The 14744-nt window shown below is 42.7% G+C and overlaps 1 long non-coding RNA gene across 3 annotated transcripts; it reads right to left on the bottom strand.

Moving 5' to 3' along the window:
• Positions 1-9342: 9342 nt before the first annotated feature.
• On the bottom strand, positions 9343-10372 carry LOC133974840 (uncharacterized). Of its 3 annotated transcripts, XR_009924701.1 has the most exons (4): positions 10324-10372; positions 9901-10108; positions 9677-9795; positions 9343-9587 (listed from the first exon to the last, which is right to left on the bottom strand). It is a non-coding gene; the product is annotated as an uncharacterized LOC133974840 (long non-coding RNA). The 3 variants fall into 3 exon arrangements; XR_009924702.1 differs by lacking the exon at positions 10324-10372 and having other exon boundaries at positions 9905-10170; XR_009924700.1 differs by lacking the exon at positions 10324-10372 and having other exon boundaries at positions 9901-10169.
• Positions 10373-14744: the final 4372 nt, after the last annotated feature.

Genomic DNA, 14744 nt, shown 5'->3' with positions numbered 1-14744 from the left:
TTCCACAGGGCTCTGTGCTCGGCCCAATTTTATTCTCATTATATATGCTTCCACTAGGAAACATTATCAGGACACATTATCAGGACGCATAGCAGAGGAAAATTTCCTCTGCTATGCGGATGACACCCAGTTATATTTGTCAATAAAACCTGAACAAAGTAATCAATTAACTAAACTTTGAACATGTCTCAAGGACATAAAAACCTGGATGACCCGCAATTTTCTCTTATTAAACTAAGACAAAACAGAGGTTATAATACTTGGCCCCAAACACCTTAGAGATGCATTATCTAATGATATAGCTGCGCTAGACGACATTGCCCTTGCTTCCAATGAAACAGTCAGGAACTTGGGAGTGATCTTCGATCCTGATTTATCCTTTATCAGTCACTTAAAACAAATTTCTAGGACCGCTTTTTTCCACTTGCGTAATATTTCAAAAATGTCCTTTCACAAAAAGATGCAGAAAACTAGTCCACGCCTTTGTTACATCGAGACTGGACTATTGTAATTCATTATTATCAGGCTCCAGCAGGAAGTCGTTAAAGACTCTACAGCTTGTCCAAAACGCCGCAGCACGTGTCCTGACGAGAACAAAGAGAAGAGAGCACATTACTCCAATATTAGCATCGCTACACTGGCTTCCAGTTAAATCTAGAATAGAATTTAAAATTCTCCTCCTCACCTTCAAGGCCCTTAATAATATAGCGCCTTTTTACCTTAAGGAGCTGTTAGTACCTTATAAATCCGCTAGAGCACTCCGCTCCCAGAATTCAAGCCAACTTGTCGCCCCTAAATTCTCTAAAAGTAGAGAAGGAGCCAGAGCTTTTAGCCATCAAGCCCCTCGGCTGTGGAATAATCTACCACTTTCAGTTCGGGAGGCAGTCACCATCTTTTCGTTTAAAAGTAGGCTCAAAACCTTCCTTTTTGATAAAGCTTATAGTTAGAGCTAATTAGTGTGCCAGAACGTTACTTGTTTTATTTTATGACACATGACACACAGAGTTTCTCTTTCCAGCTTCTCCTTCCTCTTCTCCATCCCTATCCCCCATCCCCGGAATCCCTTTGCTTTATCACCCGCAGATCCAGGGCCTCTGTGGCCGCACCATGGATTGCGGTTTGTGGATCGCGCACCGGGGGTCGCGGTGTTGGATCCAGTGTGGCGGATTCTGAGTCATGTGGGCTGATCGTGGTGCTGGTGGTGGACCCTGTGTCGCGTTGGCATTGGGCACGGACGGTGGACCAGGACCGCGGTGGTGGCTTGTGATGGGTCCTGGTGGGCGGCGGTGGACGGTGACTGAGGACTGGAGTGGCGTCTGGTCTGGAAGGTGGATCGTGGTCTAGATGGTTGCTGAGCATGGACTGTGCTTGCAGCGGGACTGCTTGGCATGTCATGTTGGGGTTGTCCTGCGGGATGTCTTCCCTCATCAAATGCTGCTAGAGACTTTGATTATTGATGATGTTCTCCTGCATGTGGCATCTATTGCACTTCTGTCCGTCCTGGGAGAGGGATCCCTCACATGTGGCTCTCTCTGAGGTTTTTACATATTTTTACCCTGTTAAAAGGGTTTTTAGTAGTTTTTCCTTACTCTTGCTGAGGGTTAAGGACAGAGGACGTCACACCCTGTTAAAGCCCTATGAGACAAATTGTAATTTGTGAATATGGGCTATACAAATAAAATTTGATTGATTGATTGAACGTAAAATCTTCATCTAAGAAATGAACAAGCCCTGATAAATAATACATTAGCACACAAGGCAAATCCCTTCAACCAGACATTTTCTAAAACTGAACTTAACCTTTTCAAGTACTAGGCATAACTTAAAATGACCAAAGCCATGACAAGTAAAGAGAGATGTTTCAGGCCCTGTATGCTGTGGAAATCATGAACTACACATGCACACATACACTGGTGGATGTGGATCTAATCACTCCAGTTCCTACCCCTCGTCTGGAGGTTGTAATTACTGAAGGACATTTTCCGTTGTTTCACCTTAACCTGGCTCCTGCATTTGGGTGCTCCGGCTTTCCATTTGTGACTGTCTCTCCCTCTGTATCCCTCTCGTTTTGAGGGTGGGATGGATGATGGCTCCATCAAGTTACTGAATTGAGACACATTTCTCCATCCGCTCAATAGTGTTCTTCAATCTAGTACCTATCTAGTACTTAGTCTTGTGTGAAGTTAACACGCCACTCATTTACATCTCATTAAATGCACAACATACTTTTGAATGTATTGATTTTTGTGTGCAGTTTAATATTATTTTCATCTATTCTCCTTTTGGTGTATTCCCTTTTGTCATTATGGCACCCTCTATCCTTCATCATGGCTCGAGATTGTGACCAGTTAGTCTCATTTTGCAAAATTTTTGGAAAGCAAATATGCCACATGGTTAAAGAAAAAATCATTGTATAGACCATCACGTGAAATATCAGGAGCGAGAGAGAATGTGTGTGTGTGCTCCCAGACTCCTCAAACAGGGAGCGAGGTGGAGTTTAAATACACATACACACAGGCCCCAAGGTCCCCCCCTAGCTCACTTGACATAAACAGTGAATCAGTAGCACAGAGATGAGAGGAGCAGAAACCGTTAACGTGAGCCAGTGGATAAGTCCAATGTGTTTAACAGCGGCAACAAAAGTAAAAAAACTGGGTTTCTACTACGTTCTGCCACTGCCACTGCTTCATTCAGGTTTGTACTGGCTAGAAATTTCTGTATCCTCCTCCACTCTCCTGCTGAGCTACTCTCATTTTAACTAATAAACACCAAGTTATCAGGACCTGATCAGTACATGAACTTTACTTAGTGTTCGTTTGATTCACTCCAGAGTTAATGAGGCTGCATTTAAACAATAATGAAAAGTGAGTCATCATTTTGTGCGCGCTCAATACAACACAAGTACCACACAGCGCGTACTCTGTGTTAAAGTGACTGGGGCGATATATTATAATATTTTTTAATTCTAATTCCAATGTCAGACTGAAAATTCGTAAGAGTTAAAAGTTCATTGCTCTTTGAAAGGTTGTATTTGCAGGGTTGTGCGCTACTATTATCATTATTTCAGTGGTATAAAATTGTTTTAAAATTATGACAATAACATAATTTATCTCAGTAATGTTTTGGACAATATATCATCAAACTTTAATGTTTTTGATAATGCAGCAAGTTAGAGATTTTCTTACACAGTTTACAGCTTTAGTTCTCTGAGAATTCCTTTTATATCCAAGCAAAATTGGTATTGTACAGTGAAATATCCCTCACTGAACCCATATTGAATTGAATCCGTAATTGAAACGTATCGAAACCTTGTAAATTGATATCGACATTGAACTCAAGGGTTAATGTTACTGTGTTATCATGCCATCTGATGAACTGCGCTATAATGCTTAGATCAACAGGAAATTGTATCTAATGTACATAGCTCAATGAGAGATGTTTTCTAGAAATTTCCGTGATCCCCTCCCCACATAATGAAATTGACCAATCTGCCCATCCACTGTAATTTTTTTTAAATTATGTACTTACACATTTGTCAGTTGTGTCTAAACAGACAAGCACACGCAAGCGTGAAAGCAGATATAGACAGAGAGAGAGAGAGCGAGAGAGAGAGAGAGAGAGAGAGAGACAGAGCCCCTACACCAGAGAAAAGCGCTCGCACAAAAATCACACTGGAGGTTCCGCCTCCAGTGTGTCCCTGGTGTAGACGGGCTGGAGGCACTCTGACGCGTCCACTGGAGCTTGTGCGAGGCATCTGGCCCTACAGTATTTTGTCTTTGCTCAATGCAGTTCACTCTTCTGATTATTTGAGAGAGAAATATGGACATTCGTATGTCGCTCATATTTATATACTCCACCCCTCGGAAAAAAAAATCATCGGATCTCCTAAATAGACGTTTAAAAAGCGGGAGTCGCCAAATTTGCATGCTGCTGTTCGTAACCAGCTTAGTAACAGCAGCCATTGCAAAGTTAATTCAGGAAGCTTTCTTCAAATATGGACATTATTCACGACGTGTGGATGACGTGAAGACCAGATCAGACAGGAGTTGGTGATATCAGTGGATAGAGCGATCAGATTTCATTTGGATCACAATGTAGATACTGGTGACACAAGCTTTAAATTGCAATCAGGTATAATTATATACAGATACAATGTGAATATGAGATAGATTTTAAGGTCAGAGGTAGAGGTAGATGCCTCATTAGATTAAATCATATACAAACATACAACATTTTCATTGTCAGAGATAGTTCAACTAATGAACTAATAAAATATTGATATTATTTATGCTCTAACCATGTCAAACAGTCATGAAAGAGGATGGCTGCTCAGTCTCTGTTGGAGGACTTTACTAATGCAATACGTGGAACTGCATCTGCTCCTACCATTAGGAGAGATAGTGCAACAAATACAAGCAGATCAACGGGTGTCTATCAATGTGTGGCCACCAATGATTCCCCCGTGGCAGTGGAGATACACAGTGAGATGGATTTTTAAATATAACTACTAGGTGCATTACGTTTGATATGTTGAAATCACAATCAATGCCAAAGTTATGTTTAACATGTGTATTATCTAAGGGGATCAAGACTCTTTTTATCAGTCTATAATATCTGGAGGTGACGTATTGGCTGTGGTTTGTATACTACACTTAATGTCATACAGTGTCTTGTAAGCCATTGCAGACTGTGCACATTTTAATGCATGACACTGAAAAAACATGTAATTGCCTACTTCCATAAACAGGGCTGTCTCTGTGGTTGCTACACAGCTTTTTGCAACTGAACCCAAGTTTGAAAAGCTCTGAAAAGAAATCGATAAAATTAATATTGCTTTTCACAGCAGTTATGGACAATGATTGCACACACAAGCAATTTAATCTTGGAAACCGTTTACTGCCATCGAAGTTCATGTCAGCTACACAGTATACATTAATATAAGTTTAGGATATGATGAATTTGTGAGGCGATCATTAACTAGTGATTTATGCAAAAGTGCCAAAGAAAGTATGAGTGGTTTGCAATTATAATATGGCTCAATGCCACTTACAGCCCATTTGTAGAATTTTATTTCAGAAAAGAATAGTTCTGGTTGATTCTGGCAAATAGGAGATGACTATCAATTACCTCTGTTCAGCCTAATGGAAAATTACATTTGTTTCAAGTAAACAGCTGAATTGCAGACTGGCTTTGAGAGGTCTGCATGCCTCTCTATCCCATCTGCATGCCTAAGTGTCCTTGGCAAGATACTGAACCCCTAAAAATGGCCCCTCACAAATGCTGAGTGCTCTAAAAATGTAAGTCGCTTTGGACAAAAGCGTCAGCTAAATGACATGTAATGTAATGAAATAATTAGCAGAAAGATTATTACCAAGCTGCAATCCTTAGTCCCACAGAAATTATCCACGTGCGAAAACTCTGAGTTTGTGCACTTTCCATTAAAAGCACAAGGACACTCAACCACAACAAAATGATGAGAAACAAGCTCTTGTCACATCTGCAAGTGCATTTGAGTGCTTTATTTTATATGCAATACAACATTTTACAATGTTGAGCCAGCAGAACCAGTATAATTGAGGGTGATAGATCAAATGTAAAAGTATAAATCATTTTTTTACCACATAATCAACATGTGCATGCCCTAACTGATATAATTTTGTGGGTGGACAAGTATCAAACAGGACATACACACTGCAAAAACAAGTGTGGAAAATTACAAAAACCTTCTTTTAAGCCAATAAAACCGTAGCTAATATACGTACGATATTTCCCAAATCTTTGATGAAACCCACTAAGACACAGTTTGGGTCAATGGGCCAGCAGGATTCTGGGTGATCTTTAGACTGTGCTAAGATGCTTTATTAAATAAAAAAATGGTAATTCAACTGTATTTACAGTATAAAGCTATATGCGGGGTTAACATTATATTCCTTTATTTATTTTTTATAATAGTGTAGATATGGAAGAAGGAGAATTGTTTTATCTAGCTGGAGGCTAGGTATATGCCCTTCAAGGTAAGGTTTACCTTGTAGGTAAACACCTACAAGGTGTTTAAAGGCAAATATAATAACTTCAGTTCTGTCTGAATTTAGAAGTAAAAAATGATAGGTCAACCATTATTTTCCACTGCTTTTCATATTCAAAGGATCTGGTCTGACTGGTGCTTTGGGGCACAAAAGAACACCCTTGTCAGAATATCAGACTATCGATGAATTGGCCAACTATGAGGTGCACAGCTGTTTGATTGACACTGAAGCGTTGTGTAACACTGAGTCCCTTATAATCTGCATGTTGTGTGCTTCCCTCTACATTGAAACAGGGAATAAATTGGACCAGAGCCCACCAGAGACATGATCTGCCTCCTTACATCCAAGTTGCACCGTGCCAGACTGTCAATATTATATGATTTAACACTAATCTCCTTGTAAACTTAATGCATGCCATTAATTAAATACTTTTTTTCACTATAAAGTGTGCTTACCAATCCTCACAATGTAGTTATAGGTTACTAGTATCAATTATATTACAATTATCTGGCTTCATAAAGGCACCAGTTGTGTACAATGTCTAACACTTGTACAGCATTTGAACTCATATATATTTTATAGTATATTTTTTAAGTACCTCACTCGCTCACACAAACACACTGTCTCTCTTTGGCACTTTAATTCTGAGAAAAAAATTTGAATGAAAAACAAAACATTTGAGAACATGAAAATGCTTTGAAAGATGTTTTATATGCATATATCTCGCTAATAATTATCAGGGGTTTTGGACTGCAGTACCCTGAATGACCATGTGGGGTCCTCAGTGTTCCGGTGATTCCTGTCACATGTGTGTTGTCTTGATTGTTTTCATTGTGTTCACCTGTGCCTTATTTGCTAGTCTTTAAAAGCCACCTGAGTTTCTTTGTGTTTGCCGTGTCTTGGAGATTGACACCTTAAGTTAAGCCACGTGAGTTGCTCAGAGAACCTCTGCTTAGATGCTATACCTCTGTTAATCCTTTTTTGTTCTTGAGATCTTTTGTTGCCTGTTTTTTGGACACCCTTAGTCTACTGTAAATTTGCCCAGACAGTGTTTTTAGTTGTCTGGAAGTATTTTTGGAGTTGCTGTCAAACCTTATGGAATCCTCTGCTTTATTCAAGTAAAGAAACCTGTTTTTGATTCCCTACCAACAACTCGTCCCTCTCTGTCTCTGCATCTGAGTCATCATCACTCGTAGCACAGTGGTAGGCAAACCGCCTGCTACACGGGAGTCCCAGGTTCGAATCCCGAAGATCCTTATAGAAAAACTCAGCCGTTGAACCAGACTCAGCAGAGACAAAGGCTTCCCCATCATCTCAGTCCCCACGGACACCTACACCGACATCGGCGGATCAACTCTACGCGGCAGTGGTCAGTCATGATGCCACAGTGTCTCATCACGATGCTCGCCTAACTCTCCATGAGGCTGCCTTCACTCGCCAAGATCAAGTCCTGCAAGGCGTACAACAGACTCTGATGGATATACTGGCTCACTTGCCACCACCGGCCCCCTCTGGAGTTCCAGTACCAACACATGATCCACTTTCACCTGCAGCACCTTGGACCCCGGCAGAACCACGACTACCTGCTCCCGAGAGGTATGACGGCAACCCCAGGGACTGCCGGGCATTCCTAACCCATTGCTCTCTCACCTTTGAACATCAAGCCTCCTCCTTTCATACTGATCGGGCCCAACACCCTTTTGTGGTTTGGACGGACCACAAAAATCTTGAGTACAACGTCTCAACCCCCCCCATAGATTTTATTTTGTCCTTCCGCCCTGGTTCAAAGAACCAATAAGCTGATGCACTTTCTACACTGTTTCATAGACCAGGGGTTGAAGGGGTCCAGCGTCCATCCTCCCATGCTCGAGGATTGTAGCCCCTGTCCGATGGGGAGTCAAGACATTGGTGCGCCAAGCCCAGAAGAGGGAGCCAGATCCCGGGGATGGACCCTCCAACCGAGTGTATGTCCCCACTGTGGTGCGGACCAAGGTTCTGCAGTGGGGGCACTCTTCGCGTTTGACCGGCCACCCAGGAATGGGCAGGACTCTGGAGTTCATCAAGAGGCGGTTCTGGTGGCCGGGAATGAACATGGATGTAAGGGCCTTTGTTGCTGCCTGCCCTGTCTATGCCCGAAGTAAGGGTTCCCATACCCCCCCCCCCCCCCCCCCCCGTGGTCTCCTACACCTTCTACCCATCCCCAAGCAACCCTGGTCCCACATATCCATGGACTTTGTTACAGGTCTTCCCCTCTCCCAGGGAAACACTGTTATTTTGGTTATTGTCGACTGCTTTTCCAAGGCATGTTGGTTTGTCCCCTTGCCCAAACTCCCTTCGGCTCTCAAGACTGCTGAGGCTGTGTGTGAGCACGTCTTCAGGGTCTTCGGTCTTCCCCTGGATGTGGTCATGGATCGTGGGCCCCAATTCACGGCTCAGTTTTGGAGAGCCTTTTGCAAGCTCATTTGGGCCACAGTCAGCCTCTCCTCTGGGCACAATCCAGAGTCCAATGGACAGACGGAGAGACTGAATCAGGACCTGGAGACCATCCTCCGATGCCTGGCCTCCTCTAATCCTTCGTCTTGCAGCAGGTATGTGATCTGGGCTGAATATGTCTATAACACTTTGTGCTCTTCTGCTACAGGACTCAGTCTCTTTGAGCGCCAGTTTGGGTTTCAGCCTCCACTGTTCCCCGACCAAGAGGTAGCACTACACGAAAAGCAGAATTAGTGTCATGGGAAATCATATGGAAGTTACATGATCCCCTGAAGTTCATAGGTATTCACAGCACGTCAGCACCGAGTTCTCCCGCGACAGTAACTACAGTGAAGCGGAGAGTACGTACCGCGGAGAGGGGGTCTGGAGAACAAAGGGGGAGAGCAGCGGGGGGTGGGCGCGGAGCCGCGGAGCGAAGGTGTTATCTAATTAGCATATGACTCCAGGCGAAGCCGCTGCTGAGCCGCTCTCGATTCCCCATTGGATGAAACCAACCCGGAAAGTCACTCGTGATTGGTTGGTAGAAGTGTTGCGATTGGTCACATTTAGTCATTGCAGCACACACGTGGGGTAAACCCCTCCCACACAATATTAATAATAAAAATAATTTATAGTTGTTACTAATAATATATATAATAATATTTAATAATTTATTTGTAAGCCTTTACCAAAAGCAATGCAGTTAATTAAGACATTCATTCATGTGATGCTTGATGTAATATGTGAACATATTGTACAGGGGAAAAAAACATGAACAAGGTATATATATGTTGTCAAAGCTTTATTTACATACAGCACAAATATTGTACACCCACAACTGGCCTAGCCAGTGAAAAGCTAATCAGGTGAAGCTTGAAATGTCTCTTTGCAGCCTCTGGGTCATATGTTCTTTGTGGGACTCTTTCCGAATCTGCCCCAGTGTGTAGAGGTCTGTGGTGTGTAGACGTCTGTGGTGTGAAGCTGTGAGATCCAGTGTAGCTTCTAGTCTTATTTGAAGTGTGGCACACAGGTTGTTGAGCTCCTGGCTGTGGAAGGATGGATCGATGTCATCTGTCCCGCTTCAATCAGCTGTAGACACAATCAGTACAATTAGCACAGTTCAATGACAACATACACCTACATGCATCTGAAAAATGATTTAATGAATCTAACCTTACCCTCTTTCTTCTCTGCCGACTCCTGAACTCCTCAATGCTGCTGCAAGGTCCGTTTGGTTGTACTGGAAGCTCCTTCATACCGGCTCATAGTGGGTCTTAGGACGTCATAGTACAGGCAGCTGTAAAACAATATGAGTAACATGAGTTTATTATTAATAAACGGAAATAGCCTTGCTGCATCACCGTTGGAAGATCCACAGAAAAAATCCTAAACACATACTTACGCACTGCAAATGAGGACTTTCAGCGAGTCTCGGCGTAATGTGCAGTGACTGCGTCATTGTGTGCAGGAATCCGGCTGTGAAAACAAAACTATGAAATGGATCAGATAAAGTAAAGCTGGAGGATGTATTTTAAACAGAACAGCTCTTCTTTATTCATACCCTCGCTCCGCCGGCCATTTTCATCACAGCTGTGAAGAGGGAGAGTTTCCTACAAACAAACAAAAAACACGTTTATGAAAAATCTTACAGAGAACAAACTGCTCGATTTAAGTAGTTCATACATATTTAAACATGCACTAGTTCCGCTAAAGCACTTGATGCTTTATTTCACTTTTAACAACTGTCGCGCTAATGTTCACATGTTTTTCAAATCTGAGTTAGCTTAGCAGTTAGCAATGGCTTCGCTCGTTGGCTGGGTATCACCTTTGTTCAGGGACTGTGTGTCCGTCTTCTCCGCTTCGACTCCTCCACACCAGGCCCTCGGCTTTGCTTTCCCACGCACCGTGCGGTCCTTGGGCACGGGTGGTGGACCAGGACCGCAGTGGTGGCTTGTGATGGGTCCTCCTGGTGGGCGGCGGTGGACGGTGACTGAGGACTGAAGTGGCGTCTGGTCTGGATGGTGGATCGTGGTCTAGATGGTTGCTGAGCATGGACTGTGCTTCATCAATGCTGCTAGAGACTTTGATTATTGATGATGTTCTCCTGCACGTGGCATCTATTGCACTTCTGTCCGTCCTGGGAGAGGGATCCCTCACATGTGGCTCTCTCTGAGGTTTCTACATATTTTTACCCTGTTAAAAGGGTTTTTTGTAGTTTTTCCTTACTCTTGCTGAGGGTTAAGGACAGAGGATGTCACACCCTGTTAAAGCCCTATGAGATGAATTGTAATTTGTGAATATGGGCTATACAAATAAAATTTGATTGATTGATTGATCTTCTCCTCCAGGGAAACAGCGTCATGTCGACTTCAGCAAGTTACTAAAACCGAAAACAGAGTCTTTTGTACGGAACACACAACAGGAGCCTCGCATATCTACGGCAGACAGACTCTGTATTCACGAGGCTGTGATTGGACATGGCGATCAGGTGATTACGCAAACGACTGACGTCCGCTTTTCAGAGTAAAGCTTCAAAACTGTCCTTTTCATCTTAAAGCAGCGGTTAAAACAGCTTTTAAATTTACATTTTATATGGGATGAGTATTTGACTGAGAGGACCCGTTTATGTTATCTGGTTTTAAGTTATTGTACTTACATGATTTCTGCTGTTCTGTGTTTGTACCCTCAAGTTAAATGCACATATTGTAAGTCGTTGAGTGTTTTAATTGAACACTGAGAAAGTTTAATAAGAAGTTCAAATTATGAGGGAATTTCCAGTATTTTGGGAGGACAGATATCTTTATGGAAAGCCAGTAGGGCAGAGCGGGGTAATGTGAGACACCCCTGTATCTAGGCAACGGAACACATTTGTGGTCATTTGACCATTATGTTTAAAAGCCCCTCCCGTTCCCCCCTTGCCGTGAAGGAGAAGTTGGTGCTGGTGCTGTGGAAAGTATGTTTTTTCACAAAAATTTGTTTTTTCTTGCTTTGAACTTAATAAACTGTTGTGTCAAAACAAATTGAATAAGGTAGAAAAACTCCAACATATAAAACCATGTGATTGATGCTAACTGAAGATTAGCCTGAATTGCTAAGAGATGTTTTCAAAAACGGTGGCTGTGGGGTAAAGTGGGACAAATGCTGTGGGGTAAAGTGAGACAGTGTCTCACTTTACCCCACCATGAAGCACAAGTTAAGTTTAGTTTTAAACGTATTTTAGTGTTATATTACATTATAAATGTTTTATTCTTAATGTCATAAACATTGTAGAAAAGCCATCATGCCAAGAAACTATACACCAGGAAGACAACCTGGGGCCAAACACCCCTCGCAGAGATGGAGAGTGTTGCTGCTGAGGTCATGCAAGGAAAGAAGTCCTTAAGAAAAGCTGGAAGGGATAGAAATATTGATAAGAGAACCCTCAAAAGATTCTTAAAGAAAAAAGAGAAAGGAAAGTAAATCAGTAGCCTGGGGTGCAGTAGCTGAGGTAAAGAGAATATTCACAGATGAGATGGAGGAGGAGCCAAACACTTGAAACAACTAGCTGACCAGTTCCATGGCCTTGCTCCAGTTAAGTGCCGTGAACTGGCATTTGAATACGCAAAGAAAAACAATATCCCTGTCCCTGCCAGTTGGACAGAGATCACATGAATCATAATAATCATAAATGTGCTTAACTGACCAATCCCCATGATTCTATTACTTCATTTCTTCCTGTTGAGCGGATTGGTGGTAGATGTGTGGTTAACACATCCACTGTGCATATAACCAGCACAATTGAAAAGTGACTGTAATCATGCCACTCTGTACAGTGGTTGAGATTTAGGATTGTGTTTTGGATAATAATAAAATGCTGAAAAGTGCTTTTTCATAGCATTGATTTTGCTCGTGGTATACAATGTAATTAATTATAGCACACTTACTTAACTTAAGATCAATTTACAATTTCAGGTTTTGTATTTATTTTAAGCCTGGTGTACTAAGGCCAGGCAGTTTAGAAAAAGGTGTTATCTGCTCCGAGGGAAACTATCCTGATTTGCATTTGTAAAGTGCAGAGCTTTTTCATTTGCATGTGAAAGCCTCCCCTAGGCTTAGGAGAAGGGGGGTCACCTCCAAACATTTTCAGGCTTGTAAAACGGCAAGACACTGATAATAGACATTTCACCAAGAATTTCCTACGACATTAACTGGCACAAATTCTTCTTTTCATGCAGTGTAGAGGTTGGTGTTCCCTCAGCCCAGAGCTTTGTCAGACCGTGCAGGATTGTATGGCGCAAGGCACGGTCTACCCTGCAGAGGTCTGTCCGTCAGTATGAACACCATGTCAACCGCCGCCGCAGACCTGCACCCCCTCTACGTCCGGGACAGAGCGTCTATCTATCAACGCGAGACCTTCCTCTGCGGGTGGAGTCCCGCAAGCTAGCTCTACGGTTGGTTGGGCCCTTCAAGTTTGTGAGGAAGGTCAATCCAGTAGCCTATCGCCTCCATCTCCCCCGGTCCATGCAGATCAACCAAACCTTCCATGTCTTCCGGCTACGCCCAGTCGAAACAAGCCCACTGGTCCCTCCAGCTAAACCCCCCCTGATTGACCATGTGGGGTCGTCAGTGTTCTGGTGATTCCTGTCACATGTGTGTTGTCTTGATTGTTTTCATTGTGTTCACCTGTGCCTTATTTGCTAGTCTTAAAAAGCCACATGAGTTTCTTTGTGTTTGCCGTGTCTTGGAAATTGACACCTTAAGTTAAGCCACGTGAGTTGCTCAGAGAACCTCTAGTTAGATGCTATACCTCTGTTAATCCTTTTTTCTTCTTGAGATCTTTTGTTGCCTGTTTTTTGGACACCCTTAGTTACTTTGTAAATTTGCCCAGACAGTGTTTTTAGTTGTCTGGAAGTATGTTTGGAGTTGCTGTCAAAACTTATGGAATTCTCTGCTTTATTCAAGTAAAGAAACCTTTTTTTGATTCCCTACCAACAACTCGTCCCTCTCTGTCTCTGCATCTGAGTCATCATCACTCGTAGCACAGTGGTAGGCAAACCGCCTGCTACATGGGAGACCCAGGTTTGAATCCTGATGATCCTTATAAATAATAAGCTGGATGAGGGAATCTTTTTTTAGGTACTTGTTGTTTGTTACAGTGGAAACAGCTGTTCACATTTGTCCCTGGCCAAATTGATCACAATAAGCGACTGGTTACTCTAACCAAATTTTGCTTCTTCAGTATGGTCCCAATACTTGAGAGAAAGGTAACAGTGGTTTTAGGAACAGTATTGTAGCAGCAATTTCTATTTTACTACTACTGGTGGCTGAGCTCGGTTTTGGTTCTGACGTGTGTAGAAAAGATGAGTAGAGATGAGTCCAGTTGGTCCCTTTGACCGTTTATTGCAGATAGCTGGATTACAAGCTGGTGGAAACAAACTAAAAGTGTCAACTAAATAGTCTCTGGTAGAGCACAGTTCCCTTGGTAAACGTCAGAGCACCCTGGTGGACTTTGGCCAGAATGGCAGGGTGTTTCCTTTCCTCTGGCATTGTTAATCTCCTCAGATGCCCACCCACTCTGAGAATGCCACCATCCAGCACCGGATCCAGTCTGTAGATTCTGCTGCCTTTTCTCACACAGCTTGCAGCATGCTGATTTCCTGTCGGAAACTTTGTCTCTGCACATAGGTATTGTATTTTCTGCTCTTTATAGATCGTTGAAGGGGTCCAGCGTCCATCCTCCCATGCTCAAGGATTGTAGCTCCTGTCCGATGGGGAGTCAAGACATTGGTGCGCCAATTTATGTTATTGATCTTTCATGTTAAACTTAACGGACCTTGTGTTTGTTCTGGTTGCCATTTGATACTGACAGTCTTCCTTTGAGTCCTTTCTTTTCTGCACAAAGTGCCTAAATGCATTTTTCACTTTCATTATCCATGCAACAACAACTCTCAACTTCAGCCAATCTGAAAAGTAATTGAGTAACTTGTCTGTGGGCTTTTCGTCACATGTGTGCATGATGGAATTAACTGTTAGAGATTTTCTGTTCTCTAGTTCATCCGTACAAAGCTGACTCCTGTCCAGTGTCACGTTGTCTTCTTTAGCTGCCTCGTTGTCTCCTTTAGCTGCCTCGTCCAGCGTTACTTTATCAGCTTTAAAAGTTAATGCAGTAGTGACCCTCTATCACTTTAACAGATTCATTGGCAATGTTCAAAAACTTCTTGTCATCTACTGACATTTCACTCTGTTAGTCATAGACTCTCTCAACAA

The sequence above is a fragment of the Platichthys flesus genome, chromosome 2 (assembly GCF_949316205.1).
Source record: "Platichthys flesus chromosome 2, fPlaFle2.1, whole genome shotgun sequence".
Taxonomy (NCBI): Eukaryota; Metazoa; Chordata; class Actinopteri; order Pleuronectiformes; family Pleuronectidae; genus Platichthys; species Platichthys flesus.
This window is presented reverse-complemented; position numbering and strand designations above follow the sequence as displayed.